This window comes from Amblyomma americanum, chromosome 3 (genome assembly GCF_052857255.1).
Source record: "Amblyomma americanum isolate KBUSLIRL-KWMA chromosome 3, ASM5285725v1, whole genome shotgun sequence".
Taxonomy (NCBI): domain Eukaryota; kingdom Metazoa; phylum Arthropoda; class Arachnida; order Ixodida; family Ixodidae; genus Amblyomma; species Amblyomma americanum.
This window is the reverse complement of record NC_135499.1, coordinates 59,778,853-59,796,785: the sequence shown is the minus strand read 5'-3', so window position 1 is coordinate 59,796,785 and position 17,933 is coordinate 59,778,853. Positions and strand designations below refer to the sequence as shown.

At 51.1% G+C, this 17,933-nt stretch overlaps 1 protein-coding gene across 2 annotated transcripts in view; it reads left to right on the top strand.

Moving 5' to 3' along the window:
* Positions 1 to 9,130: 9,130 nt before the first annotated feature.
* The window catches only part of LOC144124615 (dual oxidase maturation factor 1-like), a 91,365-nt gene continuing 82,562 nt past the window's right edge, over positions 9,131 to 17,933 (top strand). For both annotated transcript variants that reach the window (XM_077657414.1, XM_077657412.1), the window contains exon 1: positions 9,131 to 9,490. The gene's annotated coding sequence lies outside the window, so the exon portion shown is untranslated. The remainder of the gene's footprint in view (positions 9,491 to 17,933) is intronic.

Sequence of the window (17,933 nt, the reverse complement as noted above, 5' to 3'; positions counted from 1 at the left end):
CGTATTTATTTACTCAGAGGTCCCGAGTATGAAGTATTACGGCATGTGCATCATAGCTCCAGGGTGATGCCTTCGATGATGCTCTTGAAATAGTTGGGGTTGATACGGCGTAATGCGTCGAGCGGTAGGTGACTCCAGTCCCGACATAACTTGATGAAAAATGAGCGAATGTGAGCGGTTTTTCTTGCAGCGAAGGTGTAGGCGCCATTATGGTGGCTTACTCGGCTGGAAATACGAAAAGCTCGTTATATGACGGACGTTCCTAAATGCGATTAATAAAACTTTTGAAAGAGACGCAATCGAGAAATTTTCCGTGGCGTTCTAGTCCAGAAGCTTTAGACATAAATTTTAATAGCCAGGCAGCTGCACAATACTGTAATCTACTGTTGAGGAAGTATTTAATGTAGTGGTCCATTCTGCCATAGCTCAGCAAAATACTCCTTTTAAAGTTAGTTGTCCATCGCTCGCATCGAGCTGCGAAGACTGCCATAGAAAACAAATGGGGGACATTTTTAACGACACCAAGAACACTAAGGGGGCTCTGAAACCCCCTCTGAGGAGAGCACATGAACTCGCTAAATCGCCGCATTGTGTTGTCATCAACAGCTAAGCTAAATAATATACCTCTACACGCAGCAGAGAACGTGCAAGCACACGCGAAAGTTAGATGCTCGCACCCTCCTCCGTCGCAGGCTTCTGCGCATGCCAGTTCAGAGATAGCTATTGGTTAGATTCTTTCGGGCGTTATATAGGCAGCCACCGTGGCCGCGGCCAGTAAGCCGCGTATCTCCGGCGGGTCAGGAAGCTCCGCGCCGGTGGGGTTAGCTGAGCAGGCACATTTGAGCGTGAAAAAAGTGACGAGAGAAAAGAGAAAGGAGCGGACACACTGAATTTAAAATTTGACTGCAAATAACTAAGCTTGTACAAAGCCCGTTAAAATTCTTGCTGGAGGATATTCGCGAAGCGGCGTCCTTTAACACTCCATGCATACAGCCACTTTATTATAATAAGGGGCTCTGTAGAACCCTTTTCACGGCCCCTTTAAATAACAAAAAATGCGAACATGCCCTGCGGATATCTGCGGATACCTTGATTGTTGCTGTGGAATCTCGCCAAATATGAAAAAATTGCGTTCATAAAAAAACTTCCAGTTGAAAAATGCGCTTGTTCAGAGCTTCTAGGTATGTCAAGGTCAAGTGGCTGGCTCTAGCTTTTAGGGCAGATGCACTAGTGTACTATGATTATTCACAAAAACGCCAGGTGGCACCTGACAGAAAAACTTACATGAAACGGATAACGCAATCTTATATCTTTTCTGACGTTGAAGATCCATAGCACGTGATTTTTGCTCTGTGTTTTCTTTTTTCAAATGATGCGTTAGAACATTATAAATGGTATTCCCCTATGACTGCAAAATAATTTAAAACTGAATTTCTTCTTGATGCTGTTTCGGTTTGATCAACAGATGGCTGTGACGAGCTGGGAGTGCTCAGGTAACGTGACGCACGAAAAAAAAAACGGCGATGAAATCGATTATACATGGTCTTAATTACCTAAAACGCTTAGTCCAGCCTTATTCAAAAGCTGTAAAAACCAAAATCAACGTATCACTTGGTTGCACATTGCGCGTCATGTAGTAAATGTGCGCCGTGTTTCGATAGCGCAAGAATCTACCCGCACGAGAACTCCTGGAGGCCTACCACGTAAGAAAGAGAGGCGATAACTGTACTCGACGCGTCAGTTTTTCTCTACGCATCGCAATTTGACCTTAGCTCGACAAAAAGATAACATGTTTCTGGCATCCCTTTGGGACGTGGTTGCATGTTTCTTTCTGTGGCGCGCAAGCGCAAAAACCTTTGTTTTCATCATGCCCTATTAACAATAATGCCAGTTGTGAGTACAGCGTTCGTCCGTGTTTTTTGTTTCTGCTCTATGTGAACGTGTTTTTTTTTTGAAGCGATGTTTATTGCCTCAGTGCATAAAAACTATGAAATGAGAGGTGAGTAAGGTGCTTAAATAAATAAAAAAGGTGGGCTGATCTGATGAAATCAAGAAGTGAACGATGATATGGACCCTGTATCCAGGCAATATATAAATCCGGATTGTCCGGTGAGAGACCCACTGCCGCCAGGTGCCGAATTCTCGTCGCCTTCAGCGCCGGGCAGTCCCACAACAGGTGGTGGATATCCGCCTCACAGTCTCTGACTTTGCAGACTGGACACCCGGGGCGGGGATATAAATCTTAGAAATGCGGCCACTTGCGTGTCACATCTGTAGTTAGCGCAACCCCGACCCGTATCCTCCGAAGCGCAACCTCCTCTGCACGGGTAAGACCACGGTTGAGGTTTACCGCACACGGAGGGATTCGAGCACGTGTGCGGCACCGGAGGTGTTCCTTTCTTCTTAAAAGAAGAGTGGTGCCATCCAGAGTGAGGACTCGAGGCAAAGACGAGGTTGGGGTCAAAAGGCGGGTCGCAGAATCTGCGCGGCTTTGTGCACTCAGGAGGTCAAGCGGGACCCACTCAATACGGATTTGCTGCGGGATGCGTGCCGCTGGACGATGGATGTCTTGGCAGATTTCTGGGGTGCGACAGGCTCGTCGTAGTAGGCGTGTGACGTGAAGTGCGTCGGTGCGAATGACAATGCGGGCCGTGGGTAGCATGGAAACGGCGGCCACAGAGCAAAGTGCCTCTTGAACCGCAATCATCTCCGCACAGAAGGAGGAAGGAGGTTCCGAGAAGCGAAACCTTGACGTTTTGTTCAGGGCAGGCTTGCAAGGACAGTAAACTGCCGTTGTTGTTTCGCAGGCCTTGATGCTTGCGTCAACGTACATATCGATGGAGCCACGCGGCAGATTCTCATCTTGCTCTGTAATTCGGTCGCGAAACGACGATGCCGCGCGGTAGATGATGGTCGACGTAGATCAGTTGGTTTGTTGTCGCTTAGCTGCACAAAACGCCAGGGAGGAAGAACTGGCGGGGGCGGCTGTAGAAGGGAGTGCGATGAAGCATATGCCCTGAGTGCACACGTTGTGTGTGTAAGGTTTGACTTTAGGTGGCGAACATCGCGTCGTTGCTGCACCAGCTCATCTAGTGTATTCAGCAGCGCATGTTCTTGGAGCGCCACGATCGGGGTAATGCGGAGAAGGCAAGTGATGACCCTCATTGTCTCTAGATTAACAGCTTCTAGATGATCCCATTGAGCCCTCGTCAAAAGCTGGAATTGGGCTTGGTAAACGAGGCGCGGGTGCACAGCCGCCCGCATCAACTGTCGTGCAACATGAGAGCAGGTGCCGCCTGTTTTAAGAGAAATGCGTTTAATCAGACCCAACGCCTGAATTGCTTGCTTTTTTTGCCCGAAAAAGCCAAGCAGTACCTGTTCCTGGCTCGTGTATTGTGAAGCGCAAGATTTTTACGGTCGAACTTTCTTCAATTGGAGTTCGGGATAAATGGAGACGAATTGGCGTTGCAGCGAGTTTACGGCGCCCCCAGCGGTTGGCGAATGACAAGTACGTGGTTTTGCTCACTGAAAGCTGCAGTCCACTTGAAGAAGCAAAAGTCGACGTAATATCTATGGCTGATTGTAGGCCGGCTGCTTGAGTGATCAGGTCGTTGTGAATGCTCCACACCGTTATGTCAACAGCATACAATAAGCACTTAATCTCATAGACATCGTGTAAGCGCCAAGCAAGGGGGATAAAAGCAATATTAAATAACGTTGGCGATAACACTTATCCCTGGGGAACGCCGCGAAGAGGGACAAACCATCCGACTGCCTCACCACTGAGGCGTATGACAAAGTGTCGGCCTTCAAGGAAGGATTTAACAAAATTGCGCACTCTAACGGGGAAATGCAGCATGTCAAGCGATTCCAGGATGGCAGCATGACTGATATTATCGTACGCCTATTCAGTGTCCATGGCCAGCACCGTACGTACATTGTGGCTGCGATTTCAGGCCAGAACTGCTAACGCCAAGACAGCCAGTCCATCTCCTGTACCTATGGACGTACGAAAGCCAATTTGGGCGGGATGGTAGAAACCATGGTGCTCAAGCCAACACGACAGCCGTAAGAACAAGCATTATTTCGGTAAGTTTGCATAATGTTGTCGTAAGCGATATAGGGCGGAAATTTCCGAGGTCTGTCGGCGGCTTCCCCGGCTTTGGTATGAGGATCACAATAGCCGATTTTCAGGTTTCTGGTACGACGCCTTCTATCCATACCTTGTTAATAGTGGCGAGGAGTTGAGGCAGTACAGCGGAACTTAAGTTCTTGTAAACCTCGTACGGAATGGAGTCCAGACCGGGCGCAGTCTTCCGACGTGCCTCGTCTATTGCTGCAAGCAACTCAGGCATTGAAAATGGGCTTGAAATTCCCTCGGCGTCGGCTGTAGATGGGAGCTTATCGACATATGCTTGAATGGCAGTCAAGGGGGCTCCTATGACCCTTGGAGGCAACACATCATACTTGGCTAAAAACTTCCGCGCTGCCTCACTGGCGAAATCAACCGGAGCTAAGTTAGCTGCGAAGCATGCTGTAGCCGCTGCGTCAGGACGACGGGAACCATGTTCCATTGCACGAAACGTTCACCAGAGAGCAACATTCGATGACTTTGTCGAGAACTGCTCACACCACGCATGCCACTGCCGTTGCGAGAGATCACATTCATATCAGCGAGCCTTGGCAGTAAGGCAATTCAGCGTTCTCCGTGCTTGCGCAGATTTCTGGTCTCAGGAAGCTGTCATCTCCACTTGTCAGCGAGCAGCCCACAGGTTAAGCAGACCCACATCCGGCGCCGGGCGTTCACGTCTGTCCAGGTGACAGTAGTAGTCTTACTCAGCGCAGTTTGTATGCAGCCCACAAGTAGTGTAGATGACTGCAGAGAGAGAAGTTCGACGGTGGTGCGAAACGCGTTCCAGTTGACCACAGAACACCTACGTCGTAATCGGCTGTTTGTTCCTTGATGGATGGAGACCGATGATGATATGATGGTGGTCACTACGCCAGCAGTCTGGCTCCAGGGGCCACGATGGAGTCCCGGGTCCTGACCACCACGTAAGGTGCGGAGCATATGTTGGACTGCGAGCATGGCAAACAGTCCGCGTTGCTGAATCTGGATGGCTGAGTAAAACAAACAACGCATCCGCGAATGCGTCCAGCATACGCTTAGCACGGGGGCTTGAAGTGGGGTACCCCCAGTCCGGATAATGGGCGTCAAAGTCACCACCGACTAAAATAGGCCCCCCTGGGTGCTGTCGTCGTAGAGTTAACAACAACCCGAGATTAATGCGGGAGGGAGCTCCACTGGCGTGTCTTACATAGCATGACACGACTACAACAGTTGCCTTGGCCAGCTTCACAGCCACTGCGACTACCTCTTGATTTGACGTGCACCAGTTTTCTAGAGAGAGGCGAACTTGAGGAAAACGCGCATCAACGTACACCGCCGCCTTTCCCGGAGGAGCAGCAGTGTGCACGCGACGGTCGTTCATTGAAGGAGACTAAAGCCCGGAATGGATGGCAACGCAATGGTCCCCTGCAGTAGCAGGGCCCACACCTGGAGCTTGTTCATGCGAAGTCAAGATTTGAGCTCTCCCAGCTTTGTGGAGAGGCCTCTGCAGTTCCATTGGAGCACACCACAACAACGTGTACTCGCCATTTTCGATTAGGTTTCCAAGCGTTGTAATAGAACTGATGTCAGGTTATATAACTGGCTTACCATAAATCGGAGGAGGGATGTTGCTGAGTTATCCTGCAGTGCTGCAGACGACCTGGTAGAGTCTGCGAAAAACGCATGAGGGCTGGACGTAGTCGAAGGCGCTGCAGCATTGATTGGCGTGGAGTGGGATTCCGCTGGTTGTCTACGGTGAGCAAGCAGTTCACGGCGTTGCCGTAGCTTAGAGACCTCGGCTAAAAGGCGTGCAATTTGGTCGTCAACTGCTGCCATGTCCTCACGCAGAGGTTCCAGTGTGCTATGCTTTTGTGTAGCTTGAAGGCGACGGCGAACCTTGCGCACTTTATAACTGTACGACTGTTGGGCAGGGGCTCCAGGTGGGTTGGACTCAGAAAGCTCCGGCCAGTCGTCTTCATCCCACTGAAGAGCCGCAAACCTGTTGGATGTCTGTATCGGGGCTGTGTTTTCATTCGGAGGCACTTGCTTACGGATCCCAAGCCGAACTTTCTCAGTTGCTTTCTGTTTTGTTGGGCAAGTTGAAGAGGTGATCTCGTGGTCGTCAGTCTTGCAAAGTCCGCACCTGTAAGACGGTGCGCCTTGTGGCCGAGCCTCATCTTGCGTTGCAAAAGAGCATGATCGGCGCATGTGGCCAGGTCTGAAACAGCTGTAGCAATAGACAGCACTCGGTTTGTAAGGGCGAGGCCGTAGAATACAGCCATAGTAGTAAAGCCGTCCTGGGAGAGTTGGTGGGCCTTGTAGTGTGACGATGCACGAGCGCCCCTTTCCCATATACCGCGCTTGGATGACACGGTGGGTTGGACAGTACAACTCACGCTGGAGGCTCATCTGGTCTTCGGCAATTTCGACGTTGTAAATAACATAGCGTTGTAGGTCCAAACCTGGACACCTGGACACCTGGACCGGCACCGAGATCTCGCTTGTAATCGATATGCACTCAGGCGTTTGCAGACGCTCGACAGTAGCCAAAGTCGGGAGCCACACAGCGATGGTATTAGATTTCGTTCTAGACGTTAAGCCACGAAAACCTTTGGTCCCAAGACACTCATCCAGGTGCGCCTGAAGAATCCCGTTCGGAATGTCTGTCAGGCTTTTGGCTGACCGAGCTTTAATGGCCACTTTATACGATACCGAACCCGATGTCGGCACAGCCACCTGGTTGGCATACGCTAGGCAGGAACGCTTGCCTTGTGAGCTGCAGTCGGCAGAAGACGAATCCTGTGCAGTGTCCCCTGATTGGCGCTTTTGAGAACTTCGGGAAGCCGGTGGCACGGATGGAGGCGCTGAAGACAGGTCCATTGGAGAGCTCTCCTCCCGCTGCACGGTTGAAGCCCCATCCAGCAGTGGAGGCTGAGCAGCCATTGCCGAGTTCCGCCCAGAGGGCAGATCGCTCACGGGATGAGGTGCATTTGGAGAAGGCGAGATGGGCGCTGCCGCTGATGGACCGGGAGCAGGGACCGACGCCGGAGAAGCCACCGCTGCAAGCGCGTCACCGGTGGTCCTAGGCATAGCCTCGGAGGCCAGTCCAGCTGCCGGGATGACTGAAGGACATTTGCTTAATGTCAAACAGTGAGACGGCGCTTGAGCTTTGGGAGCTTCCTCGGATGGTGTGAAGTCAGTTCTCTTGATATAAGGAACGTATTTACGCGGATGGCGAGATTTTTTCACTGGAGCGATGTGCAGCCACCTTAGCAGGGACACTTCGTCTTGCGAAAGTGTTTCTTCGCTGCAGTTATGATACAAGAATTCGGCCAACTAGCCCAAAAGCTCGTTTTACACAACGCATCACCGCTTATGTAGGGGTTTTTCAGGTGAAAGCCTTTAATGGCTCATCGTTTATTGGCCCCTCTGTAATGCCAAACGGCCCTGAGGGTATTAATAAATTAAATCAAATCGTTGTCCGTCCGTCCACGAAATCTGTCACACTATAGCTGCCAATCAAATGATATCAACTCGATAAGAAAAAAAAAGAGATGCTTGTGCACGGCGGGTTTCGACCCACCATCCTCCCGTTCCGCAGCGGAGCGTGCAAACGACTACGCTACTTCCTGCCAACAAATATGTACTTCTCCAGCACGGGTGGGGACACTTTATTTTCCATACTTTTTACAGTGTTACAATAATTTTTGTCTAGCGTAAGGACGCTGGAGAGTATTTGCGGAAAGGCGTCGAATCGGACGGATGCCTCCCAAACACCCTCCAGTGTCTCCAGCATTTAAGATTCACAAACAGTTGTGTACTTAATGTACATCTTAACCACACATCAGTGACACAAGCAGCAAAACCGTACTAAAGGCTCTCGCCTCACCGCAATTTAAGTCAACAAAGTGCCCCCACTGAGCTTTTTTTTTTTTAATGACACAAGCGACCGAAACAGTTGTTGCGCATCGCGGCCATCACTTGGTTCACAAAAATTAAACCCGGATAGCACAGGAGAAGAAATTCAATTAAAAATCTTTTAGACATCGTAGGTGAATACCACGTGCACGTCCATTTATTCTAATATCTTTTGCAGCATTACAGCGCAGTAAAGATGCAACTAAAATGAGGTGTCTCTAGCCTTTATAATTTTTTATCTGATGAAGCAGGTGAATAAATTCAATGTCTTTTTATTAGCTAGGGGTGCTTGTGTTACGTTCACTATGACACTCATTTACTTAAATAAGGCAATCTCAACGTTAATATTTTAACGTTAATGTTGGGGAAATAGAACAGCACAACAAGAACTAACTACGAACAGCGCCACTTGTCACGTATCAACTTGCCTCCTCTAAATCACACGTTTTTCAATTTCCGTCGCCAGAACAACAAAGGGAGGCTAAACCCGGCGGCAACAAAGAGGGCTTCTCTCGCCAATATGTAATCTTCATATTTGCATTTCATCAAGCACGCAGCGAAGTTGAGCCCGGACCACTGCGTGGCCAGTGGTGTAACAGGTGAAGACAGGTCGATTTGCATGACTAAAACACTAAAACAAGGCCGAGGCGTCGAAGGTCGGCACCTCTGATCGCTAACAGAAGAGCTGCCCCTTGACAACTGCGGCGCTGGTGAATCCCCCTGCGCGGCGACGGCAGCCCTGTCACCCAAGGACGCGTGCCAACCGCTTAACGACGCCTCCTGCCTGCTTGGGCGCACGCCCCTTGACCCCTTCTACTGCGCCCGGCGGCGCAATCGTGCAGTTTGGAGCAGCGGCCGGCAGGATCCTGTTTTCTCTCCGCCTCTCGGTGTGGGGACACAAAGGACTTTCTTCCGTGAGCGGCGCCGGCGCCCAGACGGACACCGGTCAGGTTCAAGGCCGGTGTCAGCCGGAAGAGCCCGGGAGAAACCCGCGCCGCACTCTTCCCGCGCTGCAGCTGCGGCAAGGTAGATGTCCGCCTTGGCTGCGGCGCGAAATTCGCCGGCGAGACACGTGCGCGGCGGGGATTTCCGACGCAACGGCGGGTGAAATGAAACGCACCGAGCGCCCTCGCTTGGCCGGCGGCGCTGCACGACGTCACGAAGGCGCGCGCGATTCCGGTTGGCGTACAACGAAAGCGAAATGGCGTCCGGCGCGTGCGGCAGTCGGGCGCGTGTGCTGCCGCCGTGCGCCGCTACCGAGTAAACGAGAAGACGAGTCCTCCAGCCGTGTCCTGCAGCCCGAGTGAGGAGTGGGATACCCGCTGCTGCAGCGCCGTTACTTGGACCGCCATCGAGTGGGGTAGTCGGACATTGTGATCGAACGAGAAACTTGCACGGGATTTTTGGGCTGGTTTCTTCTGCACCGGAGAGCATCTTCGTCCGACCTGGCTCCGTGAATCGGTAAGCGACGATCGATGATGGACACAGCTGACTGGATATTATGCCAAAGAGAAAGAGGAGATCGATTCAACGTGAAACCGGATCAGATGACAGCATCTTACGTCGTGTACTGAAAGTATGCCTCGCTATTAGACACGGGTATTTTGCGTGTGTAGGTCCAATTCAGTATCTGGCACGTGTGTTTCGGTTATCCTCTTACGCCCGTTCCAAGTGTTGACTTGTGTTCGTGTACATCGCGCCAATTTTCATGCCACAAATGATGCACCAGCTAACCGATAATGCATTCCTCTCATATTTGATTGTGTGGAAGGTTTCGAATAACTGAAATGTGTCCCTGTCACTCCTCACTTCTGCCTCGTTATCGACTGTGCGACCCAGTGTTTGATCATAAAGTAGCACTGCAACAATGAAATGCGGCAATGTTTATCAAGCAACGCCAACAAACATCGCTGCTCTCGGTACCCTGTCACGAAGTGGCTTTCAAGCTTTCAGGAGGTATTAGTGCACGTGTAGTCGCTCTCTATTCATTAACATGGGCATCGGTAGCGTTTGTCAAAGTAGCAACAACAAAGAAAAGAAAATGTTTTCGAGAACATCCGAGGCTGTCTCTCCGTCGGAAGAAGCGTAGTGCGAACGGAGAATCGAATTTCCCCACCTTCAATAATAAGGACTGTTGGTAGCAGATTACCGCAGAAGTCACCCTTTCCTACTGCCTGCCTCGCATCAGGAAAATGGTGCCAAACTTCGATGGTCTCAAAAATGTTCTCGACCAGCGCGTGTGCTACGAATCGCTGTCAGCGCACGTCCCATTAGCGATGCGAAAGTCAGTTCTGTACACACCGCGAACCGTGGAGGAGATATCCCCCACCCGTGCTGTGGGTTTCCTAAGGCCCGCCTATCTGGCCATGCATCGCTCTTTTTTTCTCGCGCCCGCGTTCTGGGCAGGCATCGCAAACGACACACGGACGACTCTGATCGGTGTTTTGCGCAAGCTTCTTCGGCCCCTCCCCGCACTGAAAAGGAATGTCCGCGGCTGCCAGCCATCCGGAGGGCGGCGAAGCCCATGCGCCGCGTTATACCATCGGGCGTGAGCGCGATCGTTTCGTCTCCGTGACTTTGGGCGGATAGCCTTCGTGCGAAGGCGACCCGTTCTACGGGCCTCCTGGCGATAACTGGGTGAGCCGACGGCGCGCGGCCTGCTCTGGCCTCACGCCAACGCGTAAACGTCACGTCGACAAGGTAACCGCCGCCGCTGCCGGAGAAGTAGAAAGGACGCGGCAGAAACGCGGCGGAACGGTCGGTTTTCGCGCCCCCGCTGCGCCTGGAGGCGCCGCAGAAGGTTGGCCCTTAACACATTCCGGACGACGACCCTGAGCCTCTTCTTTGAGCAAGTCATCCACGTGCTTTGTTTGCATTAGCCCGCAGTAAGAGGCGATTGATGAAGAATGCTTCCCTCAGTGTCGACTCCGAAGACAGAGTCACGCGGTTGATGCGTGGTGCACTAGCAGCAAAATACGGACGCCTATGGCATGCGCAGATTCGCTTGCCGTCGGTCGGCAGGCATAAATCGCTATACTTGGACCCGCTCCTTATAAATGCGTCATATTCCACGTTTCTGAAAAGTAGCTAAGCGTACCGCGGACAGAAGCGATCAGTGGTATAGCGAGTGGGGCAAATACAGCCAAGGTGAACCGTAGTGACGAAAGCGCAGTCCCACATGACAGAGAAAGTGCTCTGCCGGCTTTTATTGAGCTGCCTAACGGAAGGAAACTGTGCCGCCGTCGGGCTACGCTGGTCCATGGAAGTGTGCGGAACATCCAAGCTTCCTATATATTTACAGCCCGTCTTATCACACGCTTCAGTGTTTTGTCATTATCCTAATACTGTCGTCAGTATCGGCCGCGTGTACGCACTCCCGCCTAACTTGCAGCCTGCAGTGTGCATTTTGTAAGGATCCACGCGAAAAGAGGTCAGCTCAACGCAGGGTCTGCGTGACGACTCTTTCTGAACGAGGAGAGGCTCCCACTGAACGAGGAGAGGCTCTGGAGGCCTGTTTTTATAAACGGTGCTTTTCTGTCGGTATGCGCTGACAAGATTTAATATAAGTGCCCACAATGTGTAGCTCTATTTAAGAACTACGACGTCTGCATTGATTTGATCGCCATATTTCTCACGCCAACATTCACATCGTTGCTTATTCTTGGAGAGCGCATGAGTTTATAATTTTAACTGGGTGAACTTGAGCGTCATTTTTATTTCGGGTGCATTAGAGATAGACAGGAAACTCGCAGGTGAAATAATCACTCGCGGCTAAAACGTTCAGAAGTGAGGTAAATGCATTACGTGTAGGATAACGAAAAGGGTACAACATAAAGCAGCGAGCTATGGAAAAGAAAATTATAGGTGTAACGTTAAGAGAGAGGTAGAGGGCACAGTGGAGGGATTAAAGATGAGTTAATGACATCCTAGTTGAAATCAAGAGGAGGAAATGCATGGACTTGGGCAGGGCATGTAGTGCGAAGGCAAGGTAACCGCTTGTCCTTAAGGGTAACGGACTGGATTTTAATAGAAGGTAAGCATAGCAGAGGGCGGCAGAAATTTGGGTGGGCGGATGCGATTAAGAAGTTTGCGGGGATAGGGTGGCCGCAGCTGGTACAGGACAGGGTTAATTGGAGAAACATGGGAGAGGCCTTTGCCCTGCAGTGGACGTAGTCAGGCTGATGATGATTCTGCCTGACTGTCCATTTCGTGTCATGTGCAAAAAAAAAAAAACCTTAAACGTAGTTGCCTTCACTAGTATAAATCAAGTAAGGAAATTAGTTAAGTTGTTTGTCATGCTCTGCCACGATGTCATTTTCGATTTAAGAAGGCTGGCCATCAATTCTTCTCCTTCTCCTCAAGCCATCAATTCGCAATCTCAACTTCATTTTCCTCGCGGTGCAACTCACGCAAGCAGCTCTTCCGGAAATTCCCATCACGAAGAGTGTGAGTGCTGTTTGTCTTTCTCATTGTTTTTTCTTCGTCACCACTTCGGATTACTTCCATATCTCCGAATAACGCGGGCGAACGAAACGTGTGGGCAGCATAGCGTATTAATAGCGTATTATACTACACCGCGTTGTGCGGCCACCTATCGACTGCGCGGCCAGTGTGTCGCGTGGGACGAGTGCGATGACTCCTCTCCGGTGATGCAAGGCTGGCACGTTTCGTCTTGTTTTCTGCATGCCAGAGCAGGCGGGACTGTACGGACAGCCGTGAACCCGAAGTCACTGGCGGACGAGGATGCGCGGACGCTGCATGTGTGCGGGAGTGTCCCCTTCAAGACCCTCACCTTTTCTCAGAGAACTGGAGTCATGCGTCATACGTGTGGCGCGCTCATTCTACCGTGCCTGCATACTGATGCCGCAATTGGCAATCGCAGCGCTCCTCGTCTCTACGCGTACACGTATGGAGTGTATATATCTGTGCCGGTGGGGCAAGCGAGCCAGGTTCCCATCTTTTATAGGTACGTTCCAGCAGGAAGTTCTGCTCCTCGCTCTCTTTCCTCGAGTCCGGAGTTGTTTACAGCTTCGCGGCGAGCGTCGGTATGCGTGCCGCTGGGACAGAAGGTCGCTCGCTCCGCACTGCTCGGCGCGCGCTGGCGTCGAGGTACTTGACTCGGCGCACTGCGGCGGCCGTGAAGAAGTCGCCCAGCCGCCGATATCCAGGTCGCGGTTCGCTTCTCTGCGATCGAGAGCCGCCTGGGTCTGGAACGGAAAACGCGTCCCCACACATGCGACAGCGCCCGTGCAAACAGGCAGGCACCCGGAGGTTTGCATGCGGGCAGGGCTGAACCCCGCTATGGCGAAAGCGTAATTTGGAATCTGCTCCAACCCACTGAGTAAGTGGCATAATGAGAATCTTCATACGGGTTTTCGTGAACTCTAACGTCAGGGCGCTGGGAGCAGCAACATTGCTGACACTCTTAGGGTACACCAGCTGACATTCGTGACCAGCCAGTCAGCCGATGGCGGCAAAGCAGATGTGCACGCTGTCGTTGTTTGTGCTGTGCGCTCGGACTCGAACGGGAGGCAGCCCTAGACTCCTATTGGCTGCTTTTCTTACAACCCAATGCCTGCAAATGACCCCTTTTTGGCACCACCCTTGCCGATATAGGAATGGCAGCGTGGATGGGTGCACATCAGTTTGCGTGTCGTAGCAGCTGCCTTGGCCTCCAGCCGTGTCAGTGGCAGTTCTACAGCTTTTGCGAACTCTTGGCCCCCAGTTCGAATCTTTGAAGCGAATATTTCCGTGTCTTGTTCCTGTGGATTGGCTAAGGGAGAATATTCTTGTTGCAAAGGGGTTCAATCGTCAGACACAACAGGCCGTCACCAAATGAAGTTATGCTCCTCTTCCTCCCTGAGAACAATACTGCATGCGCATTATGCGTGCTCCTTGAAGCTCCCTCCTACCCACCCCCACCCCCTCAAAAAAAAAAGAACCGCCCACTCGTTGAGTTGTTTAATATTGTCCTGATTTGCAGCACTGGCGCCAACTCAACAGCGCTTATAATGACTATATACTTACTCGCCCTGCAGAATTTCGTTTTTCCATATACGTCTGTGAAATTTCGGATCGGTCATTTATATTCCGTGCAATGCCTGCACCAGTAGTACAGCCAAGTGGACACTTTTGTTCCGTAGTGTGTGTTTACTATTTAGAGGCCCTGTTGCAAAGCCCAAACCCTCTGGGATCCAATGTCACAGTAACGCATAGCATTGGGATACAGTGTCCCAGTTATGCCTTATTTTGTACTCAGTGTGGCGCTGGAGACTTGAACGCAGCTCACTGGGACACGGGGTGCCACTTGTAGCGGGGCGGGGAAGCAGAAGAGGCGCCCGTCCTTCGATCGTCTCCAATCGCAGGGGATTCACACTGCAAACGTTCCTTCATCTCCCCATAGCCGCATGTGGCACAAGTAATGATGTTGGCCGTGTCGATGCGGAACGAGTGCTGCTTTGCAAAAGCAACACCGAACCACAGACTGCAAAGCCAAGTTCCATCACGCCTTGCTAAATAAGGCAGATAAAAAATGTGTAAATCTCCGACTTCTTTGTGGGACCATCAGGCTGGGAGCTATTTTCGCTGCCTTTGAGTAGCTGCAAGAACTGAGTGGAGTGGGTTCAGAAGCTGCAGTACATTTCCTGCTTTTGGCACGTGCCGGCTAGACACCACCATACGCACGGTGTTCATACGCGTCTTCAGCATTTCGTGAACTTGCAGGTCTTGGCCTTTTCCTCCACTCGATCAGCAGTAGGCCCAGGACTTTGGAAGGACGGCACGTGCTCCGTCACTGCGGGTCTGCATGGCCTCGGTAGGGATGGCCAAGTCACTTGCAGGTTTCGGCCTTGGAGCCGACGTTGGCTTTGTGCTTGGATTAGCAATAGGCTGGGAACATTGCGAGCTTGCTACTTGCTCGGTCGCTGCGGCTTGCATGGCTTCGGTAGGGATGGTCGAGTCAAGTCTGTAGTAGCAGTTCAGTCCGGACCAGCCATCAGTCTCCCGGGGCATAAGGAGCTGGTGGACAGGTTGCTGAAACTTGTATCCTTCACAGTGGTGACTGCACTTCTAGATGGCCTTAGGTGACTTTGACGCTGTCTTCGCGCCATGCTGGCGCCCTCCCGTAAACTATCTCTCATCATTTCTTTAAGCACTGTCTGGTAAATCTTCAGACTAGGACATTCCTTGGAGGTAGCATCATGAGGGACACGACAGTTGGCACACTTGACGACAACCCACCAGGTGGCCCAGCTGTGTGGCCCACAACACCTTGGGCACAAGATTGAGAATCATTGTAAAACAGCGCGGAAGACAAAGGGCAAACGCTGACTCTCAGCTGAGGGCTTTATTTGCTAAAACCTTCATGTATAAAGAAACGCTCAAGGGGATGAAAACTGATGACACAGATATCAATTTTCACACTCTTGAATGTTCCTTTATATATGAAGGTTTTAGCAAATAAAGCCTTCAGTTGAGGGTCAGCGTTTGTCCTTGTATTTCTTTCTCTGGTCCCTGTACCTGTACCGACTAGCGCAACTCAACGCTTTGCTAAAGATGAAGAAGGTGCACTGGAGCAGCTTCAGATGAAGATCTTAACTTCGCGTCGGAAGTGCTCAACCCAACCTTCACGTACTATTAAAGACTGTCCGCCTGCAAAATCAATGCACTTTGCACATACCAAGGCGCTGGGCCTTTAGTATTTCAAGGCTCTTGGTAGGAGTCTTCACCTCTGCGCTGCTTTCTATTTGCCTTGTTGCTAAGGGATGGGACGAAACATCATTTTATGCCCGTGAGGTCAGCACCAAGACATGTACAGTGGCGCTCACCGTTACTATGATTACGCGAATATGTTCCTTTGGATGTTATCGTCGTACTATATTCCTAGATTCAAGAGAACTTCGCGTGTATCAAAGAACAAAACGTCGACGCGGTACCACAACGAACGACGCGAAAGCGCCTCAGTGAAGGGGTGCAGGGGGCACCGACGTTCACGACTGCGGTGATTATCGCAATCCAAGGACGTCGTACGTTGTCGTACGCTTTCACAGCGCTCCCTGATATAACATGTAGGTGAGAAATTTTTAGGCCATACAGACGCAGCGTTGCGGTTTCAACGCATTTATGACGCAGGTGAAGGCTGTAAAAGAGATCGGTCGACTCCATGAGACCTTGAATTTTGCTCTGTTCTTCGCGGTAGCAAGATATGAAGAAAGGAAATATGTACGCGGACAGAAGCGTGCACTGTTACAGAGTGCTAGCTAGCCCGACTCACGAGCCAATCTTCGTCGCTAAACAGTAAAACTGTAATAGTCGGTTTCATGTCGTAATTAGCTATTTCCGCCCTCCATAATATACTTGTTCTGGCATTATTTCCCTAGCAACCTGCAATGCTTACATTTACGGCAGGCAAAAGAAACCTCGCCGCTCGTGCATAGATCACCGGAGGACAAGCTGCACTGTAGCGATTAGACTATTGGCATATAGTTACTTTAGAATTTTGCCTCCATTTTCATTGCCTGAACGATAAATGAAAACCGAATTAATGGGGGACGAAGTAAAGCAAAGGTACTCGTTCGGGGTAGCCTCGCGCCTAATTAATGGCCTTGCACTCATTCTCACCGATGTTGGCATTCGCACAGGACGCTCTACAGCGCCGGCCGCCGCGGGCCTTCTCGCCGTCCCTCGGTGCTCAAGCACACCTGCGAGCAAGAGACGAATCCATCAACAGCCCTACCTTCTGTTTGCTCTGTTTTCGCTGGTCTGTGCACGAATGCTGTGAAGCCCTCGAGTGTTCTGCGCGATGACTATCCGCACGAGTTCCCCTTGAAAAATACTGCGCTTGGTTCCTGCACTTCGGTGATGACGCAGAGCATAATGAAATGCAACTCGAAGCGAAGCTCGAAGCGCTTATACTGTGGCTGTTTACATGCCTTGCGTGGACACCGAAGGCAAATGTGAAAATAGGCAAAACGGATAGATTATTTCTCCAGAAGGCTACCGAAGTTTTTACTGCGCGGAAAGGTGCCGTCGTTCTTGAGAAAACCGCGAATGAAAGTTTCCAAATCGTCGCACATTCAAAGCGCCTGCGAAAAATGAACTGCCCTCTGACGTCTTTGCAGTCCGACCGCTCAGAGTCACCACTTACAAAGACCGGAAATTCGCCCGGAAATCGAAAACCGAAAGTCACCGAATCACTGAATCAGTGTTCATGGCGAGAACGCGCACTCCAACTATATATATGCCCTCCCCCCCACCCCCACCCCTACTATTTTAACGGGGGCTCCCGGTTACATCGCGTGCGTCTGCGTCTCGTTGCAACTGGCAAGTTCCTTGGTGCGAAAGAAACTGTGTGAAGTTGTCTAGGGCAGCTGTAGACTGCTGAACGAACTGCTGATCGCGCTCACACATGCATGCACTGGCGACGATAACGCGAGCGTGTGGGCGTCGGTGCGCTTTGTGCCGTCTTGTACGCGCATTTCTCACCAAAACAACGCACTGTCCTGTCGATTATCGCGTGTTTGTTGATTCTCTACGCAGTAAGTATGATCGCAGACAACTGTTGTGATTGACTCTTCTGTAGTTGCGATTTCTACGTTCGTGAATTGCTTCCTGCGGGCTGTAATCGGAAACCAATGAGAGAACGTTGCGCCCGGCTGCAGTCTGCCACCTGCCGGCTATCGGCACGACATGCGCGCATAATCTTAACGAATACGCTTTATATGGCTGGACTTCTTTCTCGCAGAGAACACTGCCTTGCGTGCCGGCGTCTCATGTACTGCGTGCATGATGATCCGCTCTGGGAAACCTTTTTTTTATTTTATAAGGCAAATGAGAGGTGGCGGGCGTTTGCATGTGGCGCTTGCATATTTTTCACCGCATCTAAAGGCGTACTCACATTTCCACT